The sequence below is a fragment of the Triturus cristatus genome, chromosome 7, assembly GCF_964204655.1.
Source record: "Triturus cristatus chromosome 7, aTriCri1.1, whole genome shotgun sequence".
Taxonomy (NCBI): Eukaryota; Metazoa; Chordata; class Amphibia; order Caudata; family Salamandridae; genus Triturus; species Triturus cristatus.
The window spans coordinates 1,186,019,381-1,186,047,239 of record NC_140590.1 but is presented as its reverse complement, the minus strand read 5'-3'; the positions used below and the strand labels follow the sequence as shown (position 1 = coordinate 1,186,047,239).

At 46.4% G+C, this 27,859-nt stretch overlaps 1 long non-coding RNA gene and 1 pseudogene across 1 annotated transcript in view; both read left to right on the top strand.

The window, feature by feature from the left end:
- The first annotated feature begins 3,087 nt into the window (after nt 1–3,087).
- LOC146811416 (uncharacterized) overlaps nt 3,088–27,859 on the top strand; it is a 232,224-nt gene continuing 207,452 nt past the window's right edge. Inside the window, exons 1-2 of the long non-coding RNA XR_014966735.1 lie at nt 3,088–3,147; nt 19,433–19,549. This is a non-coding gene — a long non-coding RNA (uncharacterized LOC146811416). The remainder of the gene's footprint in view (nt 3,148–19,432; nt 19,550–27,859) is intronic.
- LOC146811420 (tribbles homolog 1 pseudogene) lies at nt 20,214–21,284 on the top strand (annotated as a pseudogene).

Here is a 27,859-nt window from a genome sequence, read left to right as displayed (position 1 = left end):
ATCTCAAGCCCGCGATCGGGCCAGGGCTAGACTGATTTATATCGCCATGGTTTCACGGATGGGCTGGACTGGGACTGGAACTGTATGTATATGTTGTGCGCACTCGTCGCGATTTGTCTTCCTTCATTTAAATTGTTGTGACACGTCATTTTCACACGACCGCTTTTGGCGTAGTGGGTTCTCAGTGTGTGGAGGCCATAGCTGGCCGATGGTTTGGGGCGCTCTGAGGATACGTAGGCTCCTCCCCACTTTCTTCCTTTTGGGAGTTTAGATTAGAATGGTCCTATTCTTTTCTCACTCTTTTTATCATAGGTGTACTGTTTTCTTATCTTTCTTTATTCTATTCTTACTTTCTTTCTTGTCTATATTTCGGGTTTATTGGGCGACAGGCACTATGCTGGGGGGGGGCAGGCCGTAGCCTCCGCATTGGTGTAGGGTGGGGGGGTACTTCACTGTTTCTAATTAGTTCTATGGGCCTTTTTTCTTTTTATGTTTCTGCGCTATACTTGTTTCGATTCGGGGTCCGGGTGTGGGGTGGATTGAGTGGGGGCGGCTCTGGAGGGGTGCGTAACTGCTCATGTGACTATCCTGTTATATAACTGCATCGCCTCACTGCCTGAGATTTTACTTCCATTGCTGTTTTAATGATGCTGCTGCTCTCCCGTGTGGTGAGGATATCTGGCGGACTCGAATCTCCTTGGTTCTTATTCTTCACTGACTTTTTCCCTGATAAAATTATTTTGAAAACTTTAAAATTAACCTTCACTTCTCCTCCCCCTGGTGTCAAGGATCTCTCCAGTGTATACTTCATAATTCGTTGCTAATCTTGACCGTTGAAGCACAGGGGCCGTAATGTTTGTATCAGTGCTTAACCGTATCGTGGCCGGCCTGAAGGTTGTAGGCCCGTATTTGTTCTTTTAATATGCACGAATAAAGGTTTTTAAAAAAAAAAAAAAAATCGTGCATGTAATGTTATACAAATTCCAGCATGCAAAGTTCTTGTGAACGAAAGGCTAGGACTGGCCAAGGATGTCAACATGGTGCAGACTCACTTGGCAGCAATGGAATGAGTAGGGCAATTTAGTATAACACTTCGAGGATATATTATAATAATGTTATTGCAATTCATCTCATAGTTCTGTGACTTTATAAAGCACTCGCCCTGCAGCCTCATGCCTCTATGGGTCCACATAACTGTTTAGTGTCTAGCAGTATCCTCATAAAGTATATAGCAGGGCATACTTTGCCCCATATATCGTGAAGTCCTAAATTTTTGAAAGCGATTAAGACTTTCTCCGTGCAAGCCTCACCTAACATCCGAGATCAATGACTTTCTAATAAAATGAAACAGATACATGGATTTCATGTGCTCACTGACAATGCTTGTTTACACTATACTTTTACTCTTAACTCCTGGTTTGATTTGCACCAGCGGTGGGTTTTGTGCTCATAAGGGTTTCAGCGGACAAATTGTATGTATTGTTTATGTTGCACCACTGTTATGCCAGTTAAATGCCCGTCCCACCCTACGCTATCAGATTCAGCAATAAAATATAAATCATACCATTTGACGTGACTGGCAAGTGGCCCAAAGTTATGCAGCAGCTTCAGCAGCCTCTGGAGTTTGATTCTCAAGCTTGCATGCTGGCTGTGTACACTCCAACATACACAATGACCAATGTCTACGGTACTCGCCCTCTCTGACCCCTGCACTCTTATCTAAGCTTATAGAACGGCTGTTGCACCGGAAGTGAAAGCAGGAAGGCCGTAGACGCTCTAGTCTAGCCGAAAGGAGAGAGAAGCAAAAGAAGAGATCTGCAGGGGTGTGTCCAAATATGTACACAGACAAAGGACATAAAAATAAGCACCATGGCACGGCTCAAGCAGCGAAGGGACAGGGGGTTGGTGGGACGTACAAGCCAAACCTGGCAATCAAATAAAGAAGCCTGGGAAACAGAGGAGAATGGGAAATGATTAAAACCCATTGGAAATACATTTTAAAAATACGCATTTAAATATTTATATTAGATTCCTGCCGTTATATTTTTACACCTCACTGACCGCGCAGTGAGTGCAGCGCGCAACTGCAGGCATGTCATAGGAGCAAGAAAAAATAGCTCTGGCATGGCCAATAGGTCTCGCCTTTGGGACCTTATAAGTGTTTAACCATGCAACAGGTGCATAACTAAACACTTATAAGGTCCCAAAAGCGAGACCTATTGGATATGCCAATGCTTGTTTTAATTTTGTGTGTGTCTCAGAGCTGCACTCTGGCTGGGAACCTGATTACATCTCAGTAAGAGGGTATGTTTGAGTGGGTTAAGAAGATTAACATTTTGCGAAAAAGCAGGATGGAGGTGATTATCTTTGTGTTCTGGGGTGTGCACTAGACATTTCAGAGGAGAGGGCAAGCAGTTTCAAAATGAATTATTCTGTTTTTTTTTTTGTTGCATTTTTATATAGCGCGATCTTGACCCCATGTTATCAGAGCGCTTTACATGAGTAGCAGTTGCCTTACAGACACATTCCTTCTTAAATTTTGAGGCACGCACGTCGCACGGGGAGAGATTGCCCCGGAATTACAGGCTGCTTCTGCCGCCCTCAAGACTCGATCCTAGTTCCCCGCTTTAAGGTCGGCCGTTCTAGCCGTTAAGCCACATCAGTCTGGCAAACTTGGCCGTTCTAGCCGTTAAGACACATCAGTCTGTCAAACTTACACCGTAAAACCTGAGGATTTCCTCTAGGAGTGGGTACTGTACATAGACCTTATTCAGAAAAATACTAGTGAATTGTACAAGATACCTCATTTACTTTACACTCTCGAATTCACTTTACACTCTCGATAAATCCAAGGTGGACCACTTGCTTCTGTTGAAAGCAGCTCTTCTTCTCCAAACCTGTCAGTGTTCCCGTCATGCCTTCGTCGGGTTGCACCCATTATAAATGCAGTGCCATATATCCTGTGGACGCCATAACTGCGGTTCGCCGGGTACAGGACTACAGGTCCCAGACTGCCTTCTGCCAGGAGGAGGAGCTTAAATGTAGCCATAATTCCGCGCGCTCGGGTATAGACTTGGCCAACAGGGGGCCCTTCATCTCAAGGAAGAGGCTGGGCCGCGCCTTTCGGTGTCGGCGTCTTCGGGTAAGGTGGGTCGGAAAATCTCTCCACCGATTACGCGAGTTTGTAATGTAACTTCTATTCTGACACTTCTTAACTCTGCTGTGGGAACCATTAATGAGAACATCTCGAGAGTGGAGGTGGAAATGTGATATACTTGTGACCGCAAATAAGGAGGGAGTTAATATAGCTCTTCTACCGGAGTCATTTTATGTTGTGCGGACTCTGACTGGGGGGGGGGGGTATTTGTTGAGTATTGAAGTGGAGGTTAATCAAACGAAGCCTCGCGAACCTACTTACCCTTTACTTACGGCAAAAACTAGAAAGTGCCTTGAGCTTGCACCGAACTCTGCAGTTAATTCGGGTCCGCCAAATGTTTGGGAGGGGAAGCTCAGCTGAACCTGTTTTCCGATTATTATCGTAATCATTTGGATTCTAGGTTGGATGGCTTTCTCCAGAAAACTGAATTGGTAATGTCAAGCTCAGGGGCGTAACAAAGGCCCCAGGCTTACCCATACCGGAGGGGGCCCCCCTCAGAGCCTACTGATGTGAGGGCCCCCTTCAGCACACCGTGCAGGGGGGCCCCTCTCACGTTTTGTTAGGCCACTGGCAGCGGCTGGGGCCTGAGTATTTTAAAGTCGTCCTACCAGCAGGATTCGACAGTCCTTTCGAGGCCTAGTTTAAACATTACCTCTGCACGCCCGCCTCGTCCCTTAGATGGGAAATTCAATTTCAGTGCAGGAACATGGTGCCTAAGTGCGAGTGCCAGGTGAGAGCGCTAGTTGAATGATGTGTCTGTGAGTGGAGGCTGTGAGAGGTGCGAGTGCAGATTGAGATATGTGTGAGGAGCAAATGATTGGATGAAGGAGCAGTGCATTGAACTGGGATGAAGGTGGTCCCACTTTTTCGAATGTTGCATGCTCTCCGGCATGTCTCCCCTGTGTCATCACATGCCCTGGGCTTGGTGCCAACTTTCAAAAGGTACTTTGCAAAAAGTAAAGAAACTGAAAACGGTACCCAGGGTACCAAGAATAGAAGCTGTTGGTACAGGGCGGCCTCCAAGTGACAAAGCAAGCTTCTAGGCTTGAATGAACTGGTTTGGTTGGGTTTTCAAACGAATGGTCGTCTTTGCCTTTGTGGGGAATACTAGCTTCTAGTGACTCCTCATTGGGAGCTCTCGAGCCAAAAGTCTTACTGGTGCTTAATTTGTAAAGTATTAAGTGCTGGCGCCGCAGGTTTTTCTCAAATGCTGCCTGTGCCACTGGCGAAGATCGGTGTTATCGAACACTAAGTTTGTGTACTTCGACCTCCTGCCTTCCACTTTTGCTAACTCTTACAAGTTCTTATTTATCCATGCTTTTCTCCCTTTTCCTCTGTTTTTACATCTTTTACTTCCTCTTTTCCCCCTCTGCCGATTTTCTCGCTCTTCTTCTGGGTGAAAGTGTGATGACTAAAAATAACTCTTGGTTCCCAATAAAATAGCGGTGCGGGGCATCACCTGCAACCACTGGCTCAAATTAAGCACTGGCCCTTACTAAACTATGTCCCCATTCCCAGCTGTGACTTTTATTGCAGGTCGCTCTGTAAACAAGAGCTATGGCTTCTCTATCGATTTTAGTTACTCTCCCAAGTATCCTGCATCTTGTAACCCCTTGGTTCAAATAGCGAGTTCTGAATGCCAACAGGCAATTCATGATGTCAGTAAAAGACACTTTTGAAAAAAACATTAGCTGCGTTAAACAGAAGGGTCATGGAAAAGTGGGCTTGTGAAAAGGCGCGTTGATTGGACCTCTGTGCTTGGGTTTGGATGCTCAATTGGGGCTTTGGATTCCAAAACCGAAGCACTAAATACTAGACAGACCAGCGTGGGGCTTAACTCCATGAAGGGGGGGGGGGGTAGATTGGGTCCCAGGTGTGGCCCAGTCACGAGTAGCACTAAGTATTTCAACGATGCACAGCAGAGAACACGCCCTACCCTCACACCTTTGAAGATGAGGTGGACGTCTGCATTTACTTTTATTTAAAGACTTAGCAACACTGCCATTGGACTCATTACATCGAAGAGCAAGCAAGAACTCTCATTAAAGCGAAGGTTGAGTGTTATGTATTTCTGTCAGCAAGTATTTTGTTTCCGTTCGTTTGTTTCGCATCAGCCCCTCTGAGCGGAGGGTGCATGATGTACCTGTCCGAGCTCCTAGTGCAGTTTGAGCCCATGTGAGTGCAGAGTGACAGCTGAGCCGTGTGAATGCAGTGTGAAAGGGGGGCCTCTGTGAATGCACCTCAGACCTTGCAAATGCAGGGTGTGCCTCTGTGAGTGGCGGTTGAGACGTGAGCTGATGCTCATGCAGGGTGAGTGGCATGTCTGTGTGAGAGAGGAGTCTGTGTGGAGGAAGGGTGAGAGGCGTACCTATGATGGTACATGGTGAAAGGTGAGTGTGCGACAGTGCATGGTGAGAAGTGAGCCTATGTGAGTGCATGGTTACATCTGAGCTCTTGTAAATGCATGGGTGCCAAGGAGAATGCCGGGGGATATTTGAGGCCTTGTAAATGCTTGATGAGAGATAAACCTTGGTGAGTGCATGGGGGAGGATGTTCCCAAAGGAAGGATGTGCTTTTGAGAATGAGCAGCGGTCTACCCATGTGAGTACAGAGTGAGAGGGGTGTCAGTGAGCAGAGAGTGAGTGATGTCAAATGCGTGTGCAGGGTGAGTGGTGTGGCTTTGTGAGTACTGGCAGAGTGATGTGCCCATGTGAGTGCAAAGTGGGAGGCGTGCTCGCTTAAGTAGAGGGTGAGTCATGTGAGTTCAGGAGGAGTGTGTGACTGTGTGAATGCAGGGTGAGAGGCACGTCTGTCTGAATGCATGGGAAGAGAAGGGGCTGGGTGACTGCAGAGTGAGAGACATGCCTGTGTGTAATGGATTAGCCAGAAAATTAGAATATCCCACCACTTCGCACCAAAGCTCTGATGCCGCCAAGCAATTGCCACAACTGAGTCCAAAACACCCTAGAAGTGCTCCTCTGTCTCTTCCATCCGAGCATCTATTTATTCATCCTTTCACCCTCCCATCCACCTTCTGCTATCAATCATTTCACCTTTACATTCTGTCATCCATTCATTATTTCACCAAACTTTCAATTGTTCACCATTCCATCCATTGGCCATTTTATCCAACCATTCATCCATCCTCTAAGATTTCCATTTACTCTACCATCTTTTCATCCTTCCTCAGATTTCCATTTACTCTGTCATCCATCCATCCTCTAAAATTTCCCTTTACTCTGTCATCCTTTCATCCACCCATGTATCTATCCTCTCACTTACTTATCTTCTCACATATATATGTATTTGTAACGCACACGTTCATGCACAAGGGTATCTTGGCATTGAATAACAGATGTTTATTGTCACCCAACTCAATGGTATTCATTTTATCGACCCCAGAAGGATGAAAGTCTGAGTGGACCCGCCGGGATTTGAATCTGTGACTATGAGGTCAAAAACAAGCCCCTATAGTTGACGCATTAGTCCACTGACCTACCAGATCCACTCATTCACCTATCCTCTCACCAGTGACATAACAATAGCCCCCGCAAACCCATTGGTGGGGGGGTGGTAAGCTCCAGAGGGCCCGCTCCAGCACTGTGCATGAGTGGCTGGCCCCTGGCCTGAGAGCTCCTGAATGGGTCTAGAGCATGGGGGCCCCCCTCCATGTACTTTGCAGGGGGGCCCCCCTCAAGTTTCGTTACGCCACTGATCAAGCTCCTTGTATGATTGTTTGCAACATCTGACAAAAATGGAAAAAAACACAGTCCTCTAATTACAGGTTTATTTAAATAACGTCACGAATCAGACAGGATCAAACCGCAGTCAGCGTGGCGCCTTCCCTCACCTCTCTGGATCTCAGAGGGGGCCCGGAAAGGGCTCCCCATAGGGAAACCTGGATGTAAGAAATCACCTGTGCTTTTGGAGAAGCCTGCATTTGTTTCCCCTGAATCTTCTACTAACCGTGGTAAAGAATATACACTAAAGGGGTCACCGGTCCCTCTATGTTCTCTTCCTTCATACAGGCGGCCCATGTGACTGGTGGTGGGAGCAGCCCCTATCTAGTAACCTCCTTTTTTGGGGGGCTTTGCATACCTCGTTTGTGTTTGGTGGCATTTGAAAGTGGTGGGGCGTAACAGTTAGGGATGACTTGAGGAGCCAGCGAGCCCTGCATTTTCATTTACTTTCGCCTTGTTATTATTTTGAAGACTGTGCACCCCCATAATGGGGGTCCCATCACACCCATTTGCAAAGAATCACAATTACGACAGGAGTACATGACCACTGCCCTGTGCTCTCTACAGAGAGGCCAAGGATTGGATGGGCATGTATTCCGAACACATTTTTGACTGACTGGCACACATTGGGGCATATCAACAACAACCAGCGATAATTATCGCTCAGCGCTCTTAGCGTGAGGATAATTATCGCCGGCTAGCGTGAATTTTTATCGCTGAGATAGCGTGCTATTAGCAACGCTTATCTCAATAGCGATAAAAATCTACACGCTAACAGGCAAACGTGAGATTATCGCTGGAAACCCAGCGATAATCTCACGTTACCTTGTTGATAGGGACAGGCAAACTTAGCCATGATATCCTCCTTCCATAGGATATCATGGCTAAGTCTGAAAATTAGCAGACGTAAAAAAGCAGCGTTAACCGCGGTTAGCGCTGCTTTTTTTTGTCTCTAACAGGGTTAGCGACATTCTTGATAAAAGGAGAAATGTCGCTAAGCGACATTTCTCCTATTATTTTACTCTGGAACGCCCCCTTTGCATCTCATTAGAGATGCAAGAGGAAGCGTAGAGTAAAAGGGTGCTAACATGCAAATTTGCGTGTTAGCACCCTGTTGTTGATAGGGCGCTAGTTTTATCTCTGCTTTTTTGGCTTTTAAAGCCAAAAAAGCAGAGATAAAGCCCTTGTTGATATGCCCCATTGTGAGAAACTCAGTGCCTTCAGCCTCAGCTCTAGAGCTCTCAATTGCAGCATAATACGTAGCGCTGCTGGTGTGACTCTGTTCAAAGGATGGGTGTCAGGAATGAAAAACTGCTCCAATGTGTTCTGGCCTGAGATATTGAGTGAACTGATGTATAAGGCGGCTGCATGCCTCTTCTGCAATATCAATTCTGTTGTGTAAGGGCAGCACCTACAATGCAAATCATGTAATGAAGCTGGCACCGTCTCCTTAACTGTATGTTTGGCGTGCTGCTGGCGTACGTGTGTTTCTGAACAGTGTGCAGAAAGTTAACACGACCTACGCTGCGCTTGCAGTCAACGTATTTGAACACATTAATTAGATAATGAGTGGGCCAGTGCGAAATGTTAACTGAGCCACTTTATTGAGGAAATTACAACTGGTGCCTCTATTGGCATATTTGGGAGCATAAAACGGCTTCCTGCAGTAACTCACTATGAGTGCACATCATGGTACGTACTGACTGTGTTGGTCTCCAGCATTGCCACCGGCACACAAAGGCCAGGCAGGATGCAATCACAGAGCCAGGTCCATACAAACAGGGCTGAATGTCATGCTGTTGGCATGTTTGACGCTGCCTTACATCACAGATGTGGTGGCAGATTTGAGATTTAGTACATTCTGCTAAGTAGCACTGTTAACAATCAGTCACATCTTTTTACAATTTTTTACAATTTTTATTTCATCCTCAGGTTTATCATAAACAGACACATAGTTCAGCGAAGGACTGAATCTGGGGTATCATTACTATTGCTCACTTTGCCACTGGATTCAAGCAAGCCTGGCTGAAGACGGCTGAAATGCCAGAAACCGGTCCTAGGAAGCTTGTTTCCGGTCCAGAGAAGACATGGCTTGGCAGTTCGGGATGGACTGTTCCCATGAGGCACAGGGTCAGACTGATTTGCATATGGCCATGTCTGAACTGGGGTGGCAGAGTGGGCTAAAGAATGGTGATGGATTAAACCCAGATCAGTTGACTGGGGGTGAGTGCTTGCAATGTTCAACACTGCGTCCATCATTTCCTTTGGTATCATTACTATATGCATCTAGAGAGAACGATACATACAGATCGTGTCACATGGTCACAGCCACACTTTGGAAAGATGCAGGCATGGCAAGGCAAGTAGTGCACCGGCCTGTCTGTCAGCGGCAAACCTCAATCAGAGCTCTCAAATATCACCTCCTACTAGTATGAATGTCAAGCTCAATATAATATTAAATATACCTCCCTGGCACGAATGGAATGCAGTGTGTTTTCACCTGAGCAAAAAAAGACTTCTACCCTATGTAGCATCACAAGTGTACCCGTGAGAGTCTGGATCCCTGTGCCGAATGATAACCTTTCATACCAATTAAATAGCTTTCCAGATCCATCCCAGAGTAGCTAGGGTACAGTTTTCTTTGCATTCTGGAGATTGCATTACAAGAACTACAAGTCCCATAATGCAAAATTGCAGACATGTCCGCCCTTTAAAATAATCTGTGACGGCTCCCTGTTTAAGAAAACTCTCAGTTAGATTAAAATAAGGACTTCAACAAACATGCCCTCAGCGGGACAGATATGACTATGCATTTAAGCACACTGTGATATTAGAAACATGTATTATCGAATTTATCGCTGCTTGAAAAAGATGTAGCTGGCTCACATCTGAGGGGAAAGAGTGAGCAGGGCCTCCTGAGGTGGCGAACGGTCAGACACATGGTGCCATGAGCCTGCCTATGGACCAACCGGTCCTCAGTATACTTCACCTGTCACCCCAATAGCAATTCAAAAAGCAGGAGGGCAAGCCCAGTAACCTGGATTTAGGCGTGTTCATGGCTATGCTTGGAGTGAAGATTAGCTATACTGGTTATAGCTCATAAAAGGCAGGCCTGAGCCCGAGTGAGTTATTAAAGGTTTCTTATAAGGGTAAACTAAATGTAAAAAAACATTATTTTCCGGTGATATTCAGTCGGGCCTGCATCTGCGCTTTCCTTTCCCTGTTGGCACTTTCTTCCTTCCCGCCGCTGTCTCTTCCTTCTAATTGCCGTCGCTTCCCTTACTGCTGTGGCTTCCTTTCCTCTCACCACCGTTGCTTCCCCTCTCACCACTGCCCCTTCCTTCCCTCTCACCGCTGTCGCCTTCATTCCCTCTTAGCGCTGCTGCTTCCATCTCTTCTCTGTTGCGTCCCTTACCTCTCACCGATGTCGCTTCCTTAGCTCTTATTGCTGTCTGTCACAAAAGATCAGCAGTAACTATCTTTCCTCCTGTCCTCTTTCGTTCTTGCTTCTCACATCTTACTCTGTCCTTTTCCTACGTTCTTCTTCCTTCTCCTCAGGCTTCATCCTGGCCACCTCTCATTCGTTTCTCCCCACCCCTTATCTCGTCCATAGATCCATGACTTTAAAACGGACTTCAGTTGCTGACTTCCCCTGAGGGCGCCAGAGCAACACATAATAGTTTATATTTATAATGCTGACAATATGCAGGTTACTGTTTTGAATTAGTAACAATAACAGCAAGTGGTGTCATGTGGTTAGGGGCAGCGGGCTTCGGATCAGTAGATAAATCACAGAATGCCTCTGGCAATTAACCCGCTGAGCCATCGTTCCGCATAATAGCATCACCAGGCACCGTGCACGCAGTATCGCGAGGCGCTGAGTACTAAAATTATCACGAGGCACTCTGTACTCACAGTAACACAAGGCTCTCTACAGTATCACAAGGCATCGTGCACGCAGTATAACAAGCCACTGTGTACTATCACTACTACAGAATGGAGGGGGGAATAATAAAATTAAATAAAAACCAATAAACTTACCAGGATGAGGTATCACCTCCGCCGGTCCCGCGTCTCATCAAGTCTCAGAGTCCTCTCACGGATGTTGGCAAATCATAAGTCTGGATGCGACTGGGGGCAGCTACTCGGCTGTATGTTCTTCAGTTCAGACCGGGTTCACTTAAAAATTATTCTCAGTTGGAAACCAATGTTGTAATTCCAGAGCCAACAGCACATTTTCCTTGTTCCAACATATGAACATGCTCAGAAGGGTAGCCTGGGTCGATAGGGGGCTAAGATCTTTGAGAGGCTCTGTATAGTTGTAAACTTCAATAGACCAGATATAGCAGGTCATATGATCCCCTTTTTTGCTCCTCTGCTTGGTGGTTACACCATAAACCAGGTGTTAACTTTGGGCTACTTTTTATAGGCCTACTCCCATCCACCCCCCTCCCTCCAAGAATGACATCTTACATCTGTATTCGTTAAGAAGTAATGTAGATCCTCGTGTTTCACATGCTTTCCCTACTAAAATCGATTTGATCCCCTGGACAATTTGGAGTGCTGACTCTTGACTGTATTTCTTGTGTTGATCCAGCAGCCCCATGCTTTGAAGTTTCTAACGAGAGCAGTTTGGTTCACTCTGGGAAGGCTCATGACTATCTTGAGCATAGAGACTCTTAACATACTTACCTTGATCGTTGCTGATATTGGGTAAAAAAAGGATGATTTGAGTTGAAAACCTTTTCAAAGGGCCATAAAATGATTTGCCTGCAGGAAACCTGGGCTGTCAAATACCTTTCACCTGGAGGGTCCTTTCTCTCTTTCCTCCCGCCATTCCAGGGACCTTTGGTAGAGCAAGGGGCAGGCTACTTATATAGATTACTCGTTCTCAAGATTGTAAAATCAAGGAAATACCCACACTCTCAACTTTTCTGCTTACCTACCAAATTCTTCTAGTCTGTTGGCGATACATTTCTATAACTCTAATAGCTCTTCACAGAATATTAATCGTGTGAATTCCTTGAAATCCTTCTTGGAGAATTTGAGTAAAATCAGATGGGTCTGGCTGGAGATTTTAATTTGCCTGCATGCTCTTCATGCCCTGTTATTCCAAATCATTGTAAATTTAATGATTTATTCATGGGTTTAAATTCTAGCACGGAGGAGAGTGGGCTATTATGAATTGCATTTTGACCAAGTTTAATTACCAGTTTGATAGCATTGTTGTGGAGGCTGTCCATACCAACTCATTAACTCCTCCATTTACTGACGGAGGATGTTCTTCTGTCATTGACTATATTTTGGTTTCAGCCCCTCTTATTCCCTTGAGTATTGAGAACACTGTAATATGGGACTCCTAAAAATAAGATAATGCATTAAGGGTTGTCTTGGTTTGGAATGTCTCTTCTTGTACAGTCACTGAGCGGGCTCAAGGGAGGTGAGAGTTGTGGCCCAGGGCCTGAGATTGAGATGGGATAAAGTTATATCTAGTTAATTCTAGAAGGAATTAATTAATCTTTGTATTGTAGGTTTGGGCGATGACTCTACACCACAAGCTATTCTTAATTCATTCAACTCCATTTGTTTGAATATTAAGACGTTGTTGAGTATTCCCTCAAAGCCCACTCTAGTTATCCCTCGTTGCTGGTTTGGTCATTAATGCTTGAAAGCTCAGTGACTTGATTTGTGTCCTGAAAAAATGACCTCTGGTTCAAAAAGCAGTTTTAACTTGTAGAGCTGCTTACAAACATGCAGTTAAAGAGAGTAAGAGGTTGTTTCAGGAGGAGGCCTGAGATCAGCTGCGGTTTGCTAGTGTAACAACTAACTCGGCTCTTTTCTGGGAAATTATCGATCATACTTCGCCCCCCCCCACCCCCACCCACAACCAGGAAAACGTGTGCTCGCATCCCCGCGGACGATTGGGTTAATAATTTTGAAGGAGTATACTATCTTCCCAGTGGTTTGTCATCTAGCCATGTTCTCCTGTACCTATCTGCTGCTTTGAGTCTACAGGTCACGGTGCAGGTAGTCACAAAGGCCATAAATATGTCCTCTATAAATAAAGTCGCAGGTGCGGATAGTGTGCCGGTTTACATGTTTGAAGCAGAAGTTTTGTTATGGGTCCCACTCCATTCAACAATTATTAATTCTGCAGTGGTACATGGTCTCCCTAGCTCCTAGTCACAATCGGCGATAGTGCTGGTTTTCAATAATGGCATCAAGGATGATCTTTGTTGCTATAGGCCGATCTCCCTGTTAGTCATAGGTCAAAATATTGGCGCAAATTGTTCTGATCATCCAACAAAGAATCTGGCAAATATAGGCACTTTTGCGAATTAATCTATATATCGGATACCAATGAGGGAAGATATCTTTATCTAAAGCCTCAGCCGGCTATCATTATAGCATAGTCTGGCTGTATCCTCAGCGCCCATTACTTTTAAAATTGCAGAAAAGAAGAAAGACAAACAAAAGGAAGTGATCAGTCAGTACACTCAAATTGACACATACTCCCAATTAAAAGTGTACATGTGCTCAAAAATGTGTGGAGAAAAGAGAAAGTATCTCGGGTGCGCACCACCAGAGGTGCTACTGGTCGGTTCTCACCAGCTTGCCCACGTTTGTCATCATCGATAACTTTATCAAAGAAAAAAGTGTGATATGTCCAAAAAAAGAGGAGTGCTAAAAGATAAAGACCTTGTGAAAACAGTGAGACTCAAAAAACTCACTTAAAATTGGATTAGACTCACAACAGCTGGTCACTTTTATTCCGAACTGTGAGTCAGCACCAAATTAAAAACACAGCATGTTGTGGACCACTTTAATGACAGCCAACATGTTTCATTGCCAATTATATCATGGCAAATTCGTCAGGGCAACCGAGGTCAACAATCCCCTCCCTGGACATCTAACATCAAAGAGAGTGACTGACAGACACACACAACAGAGAGAGAAAAAAAGGAAAAAACATTTAGAGACATTTTACTGGACCCAACAGGCTCTCTTCAGTACAGGTATGAACTGAACTTGTATACCATGGCCGTCTAGATTGACAAATGGCCCATAATTCATCATTATAATATTAACCTAGTAGGAGCTATGGGCCCGCATACCAGCTCCTACTACGTCGTAGGGATGTGTATCATATACAGCTTTTATCCCTACAAACAGCACTTATGTTGCTTCTCATTTTATCTGTGGAATGAGAATACATATCGTATATTCCATCTAAAATACATAAAGGTCATGGGCTATAAAAACAGCCCTGGCGTCTTTGCAGCACGTGTAGTCTCTCTGTTAGATAGCATTGACCCTGATGCGTACTCGTATGTTGATGATATTTATCTCACAGACGACTAATTATGGCCGCATCTGTGTCACGTTGACCGCATCATTGTTACGTTTGCGGACTTTGTTTAAAAATTCAACTTTGCAAAGTCACACATTGCAGAATATAAAGTGTTGTTTTTGGGCTATGAACTCAACAATGAGGGTTGAGGATTAGCCCCTCACTTCCTGGAGAAGTGCGTGTGCTTGCGTGCTCCAACAACACTGAAAACTACAATCTTTGCTGGGTTTTCTAAATTTCGGGCGTACTTACATTCCCGATTATGCCCAGCGTATCAAGCCGCTATATGCCTTGGTACAACCTAATTTTTCCAAATCGAGCTGGCTGCCAGAACATTCAGCTATCTTGCAATCTTTGCAGGCTGACCTGCTTGCTTAGAAATACTTACTGATACGTGATAACCACACTAACCTGGTAATAAGAATTGTGCCTGCCGCAGTGGGTTTCACATACTTAACGTTCAATGAGGGCGATACAGTTCCCATTGCTTACAAGTCACACCTGTACACTTCGGCTGAAATGCGTTTTTCCACTGTCGAAAAAGTTTTGAGTGCAGATGGCAATTCTTAGAGAGACCACTGTCGCAGGGGAAACGCATGTTGGTTGTCACACCGTATCCTGCTCTTGAGGCAGTGACGAAAGCCAGTGTACCTAATTCTAAAGCTTTGCATCCACGTTGGATACAAAGGGCCACTTCTTTGACCTCACCGGATGTCACCTACATCTTTGATGCTTCATTGCAGACTCAGGAGTACTTGCAGTATGAATTTGTTCATCCAACTCCTCTGTCTTTGCGCCCACTTGAGGATTACCATTGTCATATACACAGACGGTTCTGCGCAACCAGCAACGGAATCAAAGCATGCTGATTCAGCGGCCTGCGCAATTGCGGCTGGTACTTTCGTGAATGGTGAATTCAAGTCTGATGTCGTGCATACGCAGTCATTGGGTGATTGAACCGCCCAGTTGGCAGAGCTACGTGCTCTGGTGCTTGCACTGGAGTTTGCTGATCCTCGGGTTACTACTCTTATAGTGAGTGACTCGTTTTACTGTGTTCAGTCTTTTAATGACAATTTATTCTTTTGGTCTCAAAATTAATATCGAGATTCCAAGGGTAGCACAATTAAGCATAAAATGCTTTGGGTTAGAGTGGCAGAACTTAAACAGAATCTGCCTCTTGTGAATGTAATTCATACTCTTGGGCACCAGCGAGTTGGTGTCCACGCTGTCAGGAACAGCTTAGCTGACGAAGCAGCGAAAACAGCACTGGCAACATATCTAGTAGCAGCAGTTACGAGATCCAAAAATAAGATTGATGATGACATCTTGGCAGCTATTGCTGCAACAGAGAAGGGAAGTAATTACCCTAGAGGTTTCCCTTCTAGGTACTCTTATCATCTAAGTCCTGATAAAGTTCCCTATGTGAGAATTAACAACGTTGGTGACAGATTGATTCCCAACGCGGACTGCAGACTTTCAGTGAGAACAGCGGCTCACAAAGGTATGGCAAGCAATTGAATACATTTATCTTTGTATTGAAATGAGTAGCAGGGTAGACAGGATGCCCAACTGAAAACTAAGATGGTAAGATAAAAGAAAATAGGGCATTTGTGAAATCTCTAAATTTGTATGAACGTACGTTTGCCGGAGGTTGCCAGAGACCCGATGTCACTTACACTCTTGGACGCTGAGAAAGCCTTTGATCGGGTCTCCTGGCAATTTCTGTGGGCGGTCATAAAGAGAATGGGATTTGGACCAAAGATCACGCAGGCAGTACTAGCCCTCTACGTTAAACCAACAGCTTGTGTCTCAGTCAATGGGCAACTAACTTGTCAGTTTAAGATCTCCCGGGGCACTAGGCAAGGCTGTCCATGCTCCCCTTTGCTGTTTGCCCTTTATCTTGACCCCTTCATCAATCAAATGGAGAGAAATAATGAGATCCTCCAAGGCAGCTGTACTAAGATCATGGCTTATGCCGATGACCTGGCCATTACCTCACCTGACCCCTCAAACACCATAGTGGCTCTAGAAAAAGAGGCGCTAAAATTTGGGAGGCTTTCTGGCTATGCTCTGAACCAAAACAAAACCCAAATAGACAAGTTCTATGGACTGACTCTCGAGTTGTTTCTAAAGCCAAATACTTGGGAGTTTCTATAGCATCAAATTTGGATGAAATTGTCACAGACAACCTAGCCCTCTGGCACTACACACAAAAAAGGCCCTGAAACAAATTAACAACTTACATTTAACGCTTGTAGGCAGATGCAATGTCATAAAAATCATACTTTCCCAAACTCTTGTATTTCTTCCTTACAATACCCTTGGAGTTCAGTAAGCCCAATTTGCTAAAATTTCAACAAATTTTCACACAGTTCATCTGGTCTTACTCCCAACCCAGGAGGGCACTAAGGCAGCTTTGTCTACCAAAAGAGCGAGGGGGCTGGCCCTTCCCCAATATCACACTTTACTACTGGGCTTCGGTTTTACAATATAGCACAGAACTGCTAAAAGAGGCTCCACCCCTTCAGACCATAGGGCTCCCTATGCCTTTTCAGCTTCTGCTAGGTGAACAGACTTGGGGCTGCCTACTTCGGGAGACCACCTACGGATACTACAAAAGGGTGAGGTTTAAGACACTACTAAACTCTTTTAAAACCTTTCGCAGCATCCGTAAAATTCTTGGATTGGGTAGATTTAACTTCTACACTTCCACGCTGAATAATGGCAGCTTGCCTGCTATATTCGGTAGGGCACAAGGCCGGCACACTGAAATTAGGGGACCTTGTTACCTGTGAAGGGGTGGTCCCTTTTTCGGAGCTACTGGTTAAGTTTAACCTCAAAAATGAAGATGCTTTTAAATATTACTGTGTATCTGAATTTTTGTCTAGGAAGGTAGGGGGGCTCTCTGGCTTCAGGGAAATTGATATGGCAGTTCGGGCTGGACTGTTCCCATGGGGCACAGGGTCAAGACTGATTTGCATATGGCTGGGTTCAAACTAGAATGGCATGGTGAGCAAAAAAACGATGGATTTAGGCCCAGATCTCTGTACTGGGGTGAATGTATGACATTGTTCTGCATTCTGTCCATCATTTGTTGTTTTTGCAAATTGATATGCTTAACATCTTACGTAAGTCAGCTGCGCCATGAATTGGCTTATTATACAACATAATAAATAGACAGACCCCTCAACAACCTACACAACATAGCTGATAAATGGTCCAGCAAAACTGACACTCCTAACACCACTTTTTTTTAATTCACTCTCCCTTTCACAGAACATCCTAATCTCAGCCAAACTACAGGTGCAACATTTTAAAATTATTTTCTTTCTATATCTCACCCCTAGTAAAATTGCTAAGTGGGGGTCTGGCCAAGGCACCCTTTGTCCTAGATGTGCGGAATACAGAGTCAACTCTATCCATATTTTCTCTACATGTTTAAAACTCTCCATCACTTTAAACAGAATACAGGAATTCTTAAGGGAAGTTACAACTCAGCCCATCATATTGAACCCTACTATTGTTCTGCTAGGAACGCAGACGGAGACTTCCCAGTTGAAAAGAGATGGTTTAATTTTCATTGCCATGACTGTCTGGAGGCTCTGTGTGGCTTCCCCCTGGCTAGATCCAGATCCATCGTTCTCACACTGACTAGCCCGTTTTATTGCCACATATCTAGAAATTGCCATATATGCGAAGAAAGAGACGGAAGAAGGGATTAGAGCTTTGGGAAAAAACTGAGCCTATGGCTTGCACAGTCAAGATAATGTATGCGTTTCACTCCTTCCTTCGTTTTATTACTATTTTTTTTTTCATTTTCTTTTTTTTTCTTTTCCCTCTGGTTTACCGTGTCTTTTCTTTTCTCGTAACCATACGCAAGTTCTTTCTTCTTTGTGGGGTGGGGGGGATGGGTGCCTTTTTGTAATGCTTATTGAAATCTCTTTTTCTTTTTTTTCTTTGTACTGGCAAATTAAAAATAACAAAAAAAAAAAAGCAGTGGCAGTGTTTCACAACAGATTTTCCCTGCCTCGCCGAGACTAAAGCCAAAACAAAAAAAAAGTCTTCCGGCGTACGGCATCATTTTACCAATTTATATGGCATGTAAAACTCTCACTCATTCCTTTGGGCAATCAAAAAGACGTTCACTAGATTTGAATGGCCTCACTACCTTATAGTGGGGTCCCGTGTTTGAATATAATTTTGTCAAGATGAAAGAATTATATATCACATTTTGTTGGTCATGACAGTTAATAAAAGTCTGACTGCCTCCAAGGCCACCAAAGCCTGCTTTACATCCTGGTGCTAGCAATATTCCATCCGAGGACAGTGCTGCCTTTGAGGCTCGTGGTGGATTTTTAAGGATCATCCCTGTTTTTGTATCTCCATCCCACTTTCAAAAAGGCCCCAATGCATTGACTGGTTCAGAGCCCTTTACCATTCCACCTCCTCCTTGCCTTGCAGTCATGAATACAGATAGGAACCGACTGCATAATTGCTGATATCACAGCCTCCTGTGTCACCTTCACCCAGGGCGATTGGCCCAGCGGTGCTCTAATATCATGCAGTTAAGGCAGGATGTCGTCTGACATGAGGGCCACTCAGTTGCCAAGCAAGCAATAGAATACCTTTATCTTGGTATTGAAATGAGTAGCAGGGTAGACAGGATGCCCAACTGAAAACTAAGATGGTAAGATAAAAGAAAATAGGGCACTTTTGAAATTTCTAAATTTGTGCCTAAGAGTCTCGACTTCACTATTGCTGAACCGGTAGAATTTGGCTAAAATTAAGATGGTAAATATGCTATTCATAGTTTTTATTATTCCCACTAACTATAGCATAAGCCTTCCTCTCTCAACTTATCAGCTGACATAATTGCTACTGGTCTGCCATATCCTAAAACAATTGAAGTGAGATGGGTACGATGCAACTTGGCTGGCAACAAGACCCATTTATCTATCTCCTAATGTACGTGCCACAGTTGAGAGAGCGTTAGCAAATGAGACATGGGATTCAGAGAAGCATGCAAGGTTAAAAACACAAAGTGAGATTTGAATTTCTAAGGAGCTGTTGATTTCACAATAGTACAGGCTCCATTGAACTGATCTGTTTACGCATTATAAAAATCAAGATTTTTTTTGTATTGCTTATAGTAAATGCACTAACAGTGGACTTTTCCATCTGCAGATTCTACTGAATGACCAGCAGTGGCAGTGTTTCACAACAGATTTTCCCTGCATCGCCGAGACTAAAGCCAAAAAAAAAAGTCTTCCGGCGTACGGCATCATTTTACCAATTTATATGGTAAGAAACTCTCAATTATTCCTTTGGGCAATCAAAAAGACGTTCACTAGATCTGAATGGCCTCACTACCTTATAGTGGGGTCCCGTGTTTGAATATAATTTTGTCAAGATGAAAGAATTATATATCACATTTTGTTGGTCATGACAGATAATGAATGTCTGACTGCCGGCAAAGCAAACATCTGTCTCGGACAAAAGTTCAGTGAGACTACTAATATCTCTAACCTTTGAAGTGAAGCACAGCTCTGCCCCGGGCGCACCAGGATCCTGTGCAGAAGGGGCTGGTGCCTGCACCTGATGCCGGCAGTAGAGGGTTCTGGCTGCGGTGGGAGGAATGCCCATGCCTCCTGGAGCCTGGCACTCCAAGTGACCTCAACGCTGCCTTTGAAGGAGAGGGATTCTCACCCTCCTGGCCTCTTGCATCAACCCCTCACTGTGGGAGTAGGGCTCCTCACCCTGAGTTGGAGAGTGGCTGGCTCTGCTGTGGAAGCAGGACTTTGCTTTCTCCGGAGTGCCCTCGGGGAGATCCTGCTTTTAGGAAAAGTGTAAATCCTGGACATTACTTTGTGGAAGGAAGCAGCGCCTTGAAGCCGGTCGGTGTTTTGGTAAATGCCCAACGAGTCCCAACAACCTCCGTCTCCCCTGCGGCTGGAAGACCACTTCAATGTCTGTCATCCTACAACACCCACGGCGGCGGCAGTGGGGACCCGGAACTTCTCTCTGCCTCCGTGCCCGCTGCTTCAAGAGGCTGGAGAGTGACGAGCCCGCCGCTAAGTGCCCCCGGCTCGCCGAATGCCCTTCGCCAGACAGTAGCGGCTTCCTGGGCTCGTCCCCGCCCAGCCCCCCGTGCCCACTGGGCACCGACCTGAGCTGCCACCAGGGACCCACCCGCATCGCCAACTACCTGCTGCTGCAGCCGGACGGGCGGGAGAGTGTTTGCCGGGCGGTGGAGCTCCACACGGGCGAGGAGCTGCAGTGTAAGGTGTTCCCCTTAAAGCACTACCAGGACAAAATAGTGCCCTCCCTTCAGCTGCCCTGGCATAGCAATATCTCCGGCATAGTGGAGGTCATTGTGGGGGAAAGCAAGGCCTATGTCTTCTTTGAGAAGGACTTTGGAGACATGCACTCCTACGTGCGGCGCTGCAAACGCCTCGGCGAGGAGGAGGCGGCCAATCTCTTCAAGCAGATCGTCTCTGCCGTCGCCCATTGCCACCAGTCCGCTGTTGTCCTTGGAGACCTCAAACTAAGAAAATTTGTTTTTTCTAATGAAGAACTGAGTCAGCTGCGATTGGAAAGCTTGGAAGACACCCACATCATAAAAGGGGGAGACGATGCCCTCTCAGACAAACATGGATGTCCGGCTTATGTCAGCCCCGAAATCTTGAACACAACAGGGACCTACTCAGGGAAGTCGGCCGATGTTTGGAGCTTGGGGGTGATGCTCTACACTCTTCTGGTGGGCCGCTATCCCTTCCATGACTCTGACCCCAGTGCCTTGTTTTCTAAAATCCGTAGGGGACGGTTCTGTATACCCGACCACGTCTCGCCTAAAGCGAGGTGCCTCATCCGCTCGTTGCTGAGGCGGGACCCCTCAGAGAGACTGGCAGCCTCTGAGATTTTGCTTCACCCCTGGTTTGAAGCGGTCTTGGAGTCGGGGTGCATCGATCGCAACACTGAGAACTCTGCCTAGGTTGTCCCAGACCATCACATCGACACAGACGACATCAGCTCTTAGTGACCACACCGTCATCCGCTTCAGTCAACACGCATACACAGCCGTCACCCAATGATTACACTGACACTTTCTTTGTGGGTGAAGAACTGCTGCAGGTTTATTTCATACAACATAGTATGATAATAAAATTGGGTTATCTTACGGGCGATCCAGGGCAAGCAGCCCCTTGCTGCTCCGCCCGCCTGGTGAGCCAGCACACACGGTGGGTCGATGCCCGGCAGTGTGGCACATAATTATTTACAGATCATCCACTGGGTCACGTGATCTGTCTCCTACTCCCGCCCCTTCCGACAGGGGCGGAGCGTGTTGTGGCACACCCCCGGTTGGTCAGGCCCCCCAACCGCCCGAAGGACTAACGGGGCGCCGTCGCGGTCGTCCCAGAACCCCCTTCGGCTCCTGGACCTTGGCTCGGGCACCCTTACTGTGCCGGACAGGGGTACCCTTACTGTACCGCCTGTCGCAGAGGTACCCTTACTGTACCCGTCTGCCTCCAGATCGCCCTGTAACTCCGCCACAGCTCTGGGGAGGCTACCGTCGCTGCCAGAGCCCCCCCTTCCGACCTTCGCTGTTCTAGGTGCCTTGCCCCTGCGAGCCAGCTTCTAGTGGGCTGAATTATGGGTCCTGTTCTGTAACCCGTAAATATACGGCATTAATTTGCAAATTACTCAGGAGCCCAGGGCAGACTAACAAAGAATGTCTTTTGGCCCCACTGCCGTTCAGCTTAGACGTGACTGGTGTTCCTAGCTTTCTTAGCGATGCCACTGCAGATCTTCCTAACGTAATTATGGGAAGATCTAGCACCTACATATGGAGCCAGAGCTGAACCATAGCTGAATTCGTCAATCCATCAATCCCCTTCATATCCTAGCACGAAGGTTTTCATTTCCACTTTGTCTACAAAGGTGATGTATAGATAGTCATGGTTCCTGAATTGCTGCTGCGGGGATTGCACGATTTCTAGCAGGAGAAAACATTTTAACGTAACTGCTAAATGGACGTATTTTATCATGACTCCGGATAAAGCCAATATGACTGACTGAGCTGCCGAAGAATACATCGCTCAGCTCGGGACCCAAAGCTGTGAACGTTACCCACCTCCCTGGAACCAGGGAAAGGCTGGCCGAGAAGAGCAACACCTAAATCTGATTCTGAGGCTGAAAAATATGGCATAGGTCACAAGGCAGTGGTGAAATAGGCGCTTGTGGACCCGCAATCCTGTTAAGATTCTTTCAATTGGCCAAATTAAGTGCCTACCTGGCTTGGAATAGTGTTCCCTGCGGCTACAGCACAATAAGCAGGGTGAAGGTAACCACCCTACCTACGTATCTAAACACAAGCTGACACCACGGGTATCTAAATTTGCTTCCTTTCACATCGTATTATCCTATTGTTTACTACAAACTGACCCCTATCTTAGCAACATCTCCTTGTTTTAGCCTTTCGACTTGCAAATTAAGGTACATTAAATTGGACGGTAGAGTCTCATACTGGTCCCTCTGTTTATCCCAATCTTTTCTTACTCTCCACTGGGACAGCGAATCCAATTTCCTTGCTTGTTGAATAGAAGCTAGCTTTTGGACTTTATTGCTGCTGAAAGGAGTTAATAGATTTGCCTACAGTCCTTGTTATACCGGTGTTGCTGTGCTATAGGTAATTCGTGGCACCGACATCGTGGCTTGAAAGGAAACTTCATGTTATCAAATAATTTGTTGTGAACCCCAGTTATGATTCCGTTCATATCCTCATAGTTGGCAGGTCTCTATCTTATGTCAGTGGAGAGCAGCACAACTCCGGTCCTGCTTATTTCAGAAGGTGTTAAGCCCTTCCCAGTACCAGAAAGTTTAAGTGCAAAAATCAAGAGGTATGGTCGCTCTCTGCTCTCTCAATTATTACCATGTAGATGAGGGCATCAAATTCAGCCAGCCACCCCCTAGGTGGAGGCTTGCACCCCCAAACTTCTGCTAGTGTAAAACCCGGCCTCACCTCCGGTTCAGTGAAGTTTAGTAATTCACGACACTGACAACCCCAGGGGCCAAATACTGGGCTGTGCAACTGCAGCCCAATGTCACCATGAACAATTAGCTTGGAGTTGATGGGTGTTAACCTAGACTGGCTGAAGGCAAAACCTTTGACAATCACTCCTGGCAAGGTGTGCCAACGCAGGTAGAATAAAGAGTTATCCAGCCCGCCTTACTTCCTTTCCCAGTTCGACACAGGTCGAAGAAGAATGCCCCTTCCAGAAAGGTCATGGCCTTATCCCTGAAGCCTATCCATACAGCATTCTACCGGAAATCTACAGCATTGCTTTGTAAAGCTTTACCTGGTTCCACAATTCATTATGGTCGATATGCTCTCTCTCAGTTTGAACAAACTCTTAGCTAATCGTACGCCTGCCTAATTCCCAGGGCTGTCTGGCCTAATGCTTTGCGCCTGGAAATGACCCCACCAAATGTGGCCTTGCACTGAAACTCAACTGGGAAGTCTCAACTTTCCTTTTAGCGCTAGAAACGCCCCCGTGCTCCTTGTGCTTACTAAATGGACCCGCTCCATAGTTTCCAGCACAAAACGGGGAGAATAACCTCAAAGATGTAAAGTATGATAGACAAACCCAGGCCTTCCGCATGTCAAAAGACCGCTCAGGCTGCTGCCTTTCCTGTATAGACTAAGCTACCACTATGACTGAGTTCAGAAAAATATCACACCAGCTGTTTCCGGATAGCAAGGCTAAAGATGAAAGGCAGCCGCATCTCTTAACTCAAGCGTGGAACTCACAAAATACCTTCAAGATGTTATGTATGATACACAAACCCAGGCCCACAACTTGCCTCAACACAGCTCAGGCTGCTGACTTTTCTATACACACGAAGCTGCCACTGTGACTGATTTGAGAGAAACCTTACTCCCAGCTGTTTTCTAAAAGCAAGGCGAAGATGGAAGACTGCCACATCTCTTGACTCAAGCGTTGAACTTACAATAATAACATTGGTAGCTCAATTTCTGTGTTACACCTTTCCACAAGCTGACCATTGCATCATGGTTGTGACTGGGTTTAGGCTGAACCTTGACATCTTTGTACTCCTGCTGCCAGGGAACATATATCATATATATACACCTTCCCTTATCCTGTTGCACCACTTGGGACACAACTTCGTCCCTCCGTACCTACCGGCATGGAACTAATGCCAAAGCGATTCCCCCCTAGTACCGGATAAACCTAATAAACGCTGCATTTTGGGGCAAAGATACCAGGGAATGAATGTAAAGGGGGCTCTCCAGTGCGTGTGAACCCATGTCATTGCGCTTAGTAACTGTTGCTCTGTTCGAGCTAGAACATGCGACTTTATTCATTTAATCAATTAACCAGCAAAGCATGCTGGAGATGGAGTATGTGGCCGGGCCAGGGATATACAAAATGAGCCACGGCGTTGAAAGGTTCCAGGGACATGGTTGAGTATAGCGGCCTCACGACCTTTGTGATCGTGTGGCGCAGGTACGGCTGGCCCTTGAAAATTATTTTTAACTGACACCACAAGATGAAGCCCTACATGTGGACCTACGGAAAAAAGCTGCTGTATTGCCAGCGGCGCAGGAGTCTGCACAAGACACTGCATAAGGGGCATAAGCAATGTGGGTTATATCCCTATTAAATGCGTGCCTATGCACGATGACGCCGGGCCGATACCGAGGGCCAAGGCACTGGGCACCATAATGCAAGCTTGCCTGTATCACAAGAAAAACCTTCCCCAATTTGGACATACACACAACCGCTTCTAGTGTCCCGCAATAACAGCTATTCCGAAACTTGCTAACAAAAACTACCATTGGCAAAGCAGTGGACACTGAGAGATGTTGCACTTGGACACCAAGAACGCACAATCGGTCCACCTGCCTGGCCCAACCCAGGCAATAACCGGGAAATCACACCCTCCCGGACAAGGGACGTTGATGGACACAACAAAACGGGCCCCCCACCCTGTGCCATTGACCGGCTCGGGCCCACGAGGTAATCTACTCTGTTGGAGGACACCTACCCCCTGATGGATGCCGTTAACACATTACCCCTACAGGACATAGCCCCCAAGGTGGCCGACTCACCACATGCTCTCCGAAAGTTTTTGCCCGGGCAAATCCTGCTACCTATAGTCAAAGTTCTTCCCCTACTCCTCTCTTTACTCTCCCAGTAGTAAGGAATTTATGGAAGTTTGTACAAGGTTTTCTCTTCAAATATGTTGGGTTCTCCCAGGGATCTTAACAATGAGCTATTTACACGAACGCCTTCCGCCTCAAGCCCCTGCATATAGCCGCAGTTCACAGTTTGCGTTGCGACTACTTCAGTACCAAATTGTGTGATGCAGCCCTTGTGTCATTAAGCCATATATAACATTTCACAAAAAACAAGGCAATGAAAAACATGACTCCTACCTTCCTCCTTAAAGTTATTTCTAATTGTGCCAAACTGACTATGTTGTCCCCTAAGAGCCCTCTCCATATATACCCTTGCGAGATGACTCCTCTCACACACATGAAGCAGAGTTCTTAAATAGTGCCTAGTCAAACTACAGACTTGAGGCAGTCAACTCAACTGTGCTCCTCTACCATAAGATGGTGCTATCTAGACAGTCGTCGCCAAGTTAAACCATATCCTGCATTGCCACAAAATTAAACAATCTCAGGCGGGCTGAAGTTCAAATTACAACTTATGCAGGATTATTGCATTGGTCTCAACACCCTGCGCGCCAAATGACGCTACACCAAGGACACACTCATTTTCTTTTTTGGCACGGGGAGATTAAGTGATTTGCCCAGAATCACTGCATATTGAAAAGGCGCTGAGACAAGGAGGGTATTATAAATAGAAGCTTGTGGCATTTGAGGAATTATAAGCAACCTGACACGTTCCATCGGTCTATACTAGTAAATGCGTGCTAGTATATGGATGCCGTTCACGTTTAGCAAATGCAGCAGCCACATAAGCAAAAACACAATCAATGCACCGCCATCCGAACTGTATACCCGCTCCGACATGGCCAAAGGAACTATACTGCGCAATATCCTGGGAAATAACTACATGCGCTGTAGACTGGGACTACCCACCTATTCTTCGAGACAAACCGAAAAGTGAAAAGGCAGAGCTCAGGCACATGATGGCGTGGGTGAAACGTGCAGCTCCGGGGCCAGTGCCCAGCGGCAATCTCACGCGCGGGGGCACCCCTGCGGTATTATGGAGCGCTGCAGCGTTCACAATACCGCCAAGGCACCCAAGTCCAGCAAGCCTCTTTAAATTTAGGCCCGACGCGAACGCGCCCACGAGAGGTATTGGAGCAAAATCGTGTGAACCATGCACGCACTGGCATCATGGATCTGCCAACATGAGCCGCCAGCCATCACATGTTGCATATTTATAGACACGGAACGCTCCTCTTAGATACGTGCTGCTCCTGTAATAGTGCACGTTGTTACTACCTTCCCTCAAGTCCCTTCTCCCAACCCTTGACGCCCCTTCCTAAGCCGCCGCTAGCATCGCGGGTGTGTGCACAAATCACCCCGTACCTACTGGGGGCCACCTGAGCTGGGGGACACAGACAGACGTTAATGCGCAACTCCCCCTCCATCGCGCAAGGTGTGCCCACTATCCTGCCCCTGCCTCCTGCTCCCGAGCCATTAATAGTGCTTTATAAATGCACCGGTGAAAGGAGACACCATTTTAAACCATGTGAGATATGTTACTAAACATCTTAGCACAAAGGCCAAAGACCACCCTTAAAAAGGTGCACCAAATTCCACATTTGTGAGGTGAACCAAAAAAAATTAACCGAATAAACTTCGAACAGGTTGAGGAACAATGGAGCAGTGCCACCATGTGGCCTACACGGTCACGGTAGGCCCCCATCCCCGAATTACCAGCCAGAAATGTTGGGGAGAACCAGGCCAGGGATAGACACGACCCGCCCACAGAGCCCTCCTCTCCACACCGGGGCCATGCGCACCACAGGAGGAGCCTCCAAGAACTCGGGGGAGAACAGCCAGCCAAGACGGATGGCAGCAAACCCCAGGTACCCCACCCCTTGCAATGGGTCACAGCTCTGCCCATAAACAACGACCCCCACCACCTATTGCAACAGCCACAATACTGCGATCCTAACAGATGGAACAAGCGGCATCTCCTGAAAACCAAAGAAACCATTGCACAAGTTGGCGTTTACCATTAACACGCGACAACTACAACATGCTCCATTCTCTTTATAATTAGCACGGTAATCAGCTGGCCGCATGGAGGCAAATGCGCCATGCGAAAACCTCTTACGGCAGTAGTGTATATAGACTGTGAGGGGGTGGGCAGCGCACTCACACAGCGAACTCCTGCGCGCCCTCTACACGGTGCCGGATGTTACCCCCAGGGCCTACAGCACCATCCTGGAGCCCCAGAGCGCAAACTGACGACATCACCAGCGGTCGCGGCCCCGGGGCAGCAGATGACCACTGACCCGCCCCAGAAACCAAATGTCGGTCCTTGCATACGATCTCCTATCTATGCCTATATGCTTCATCTAGCGGGTACTCGACCCGAAGATATT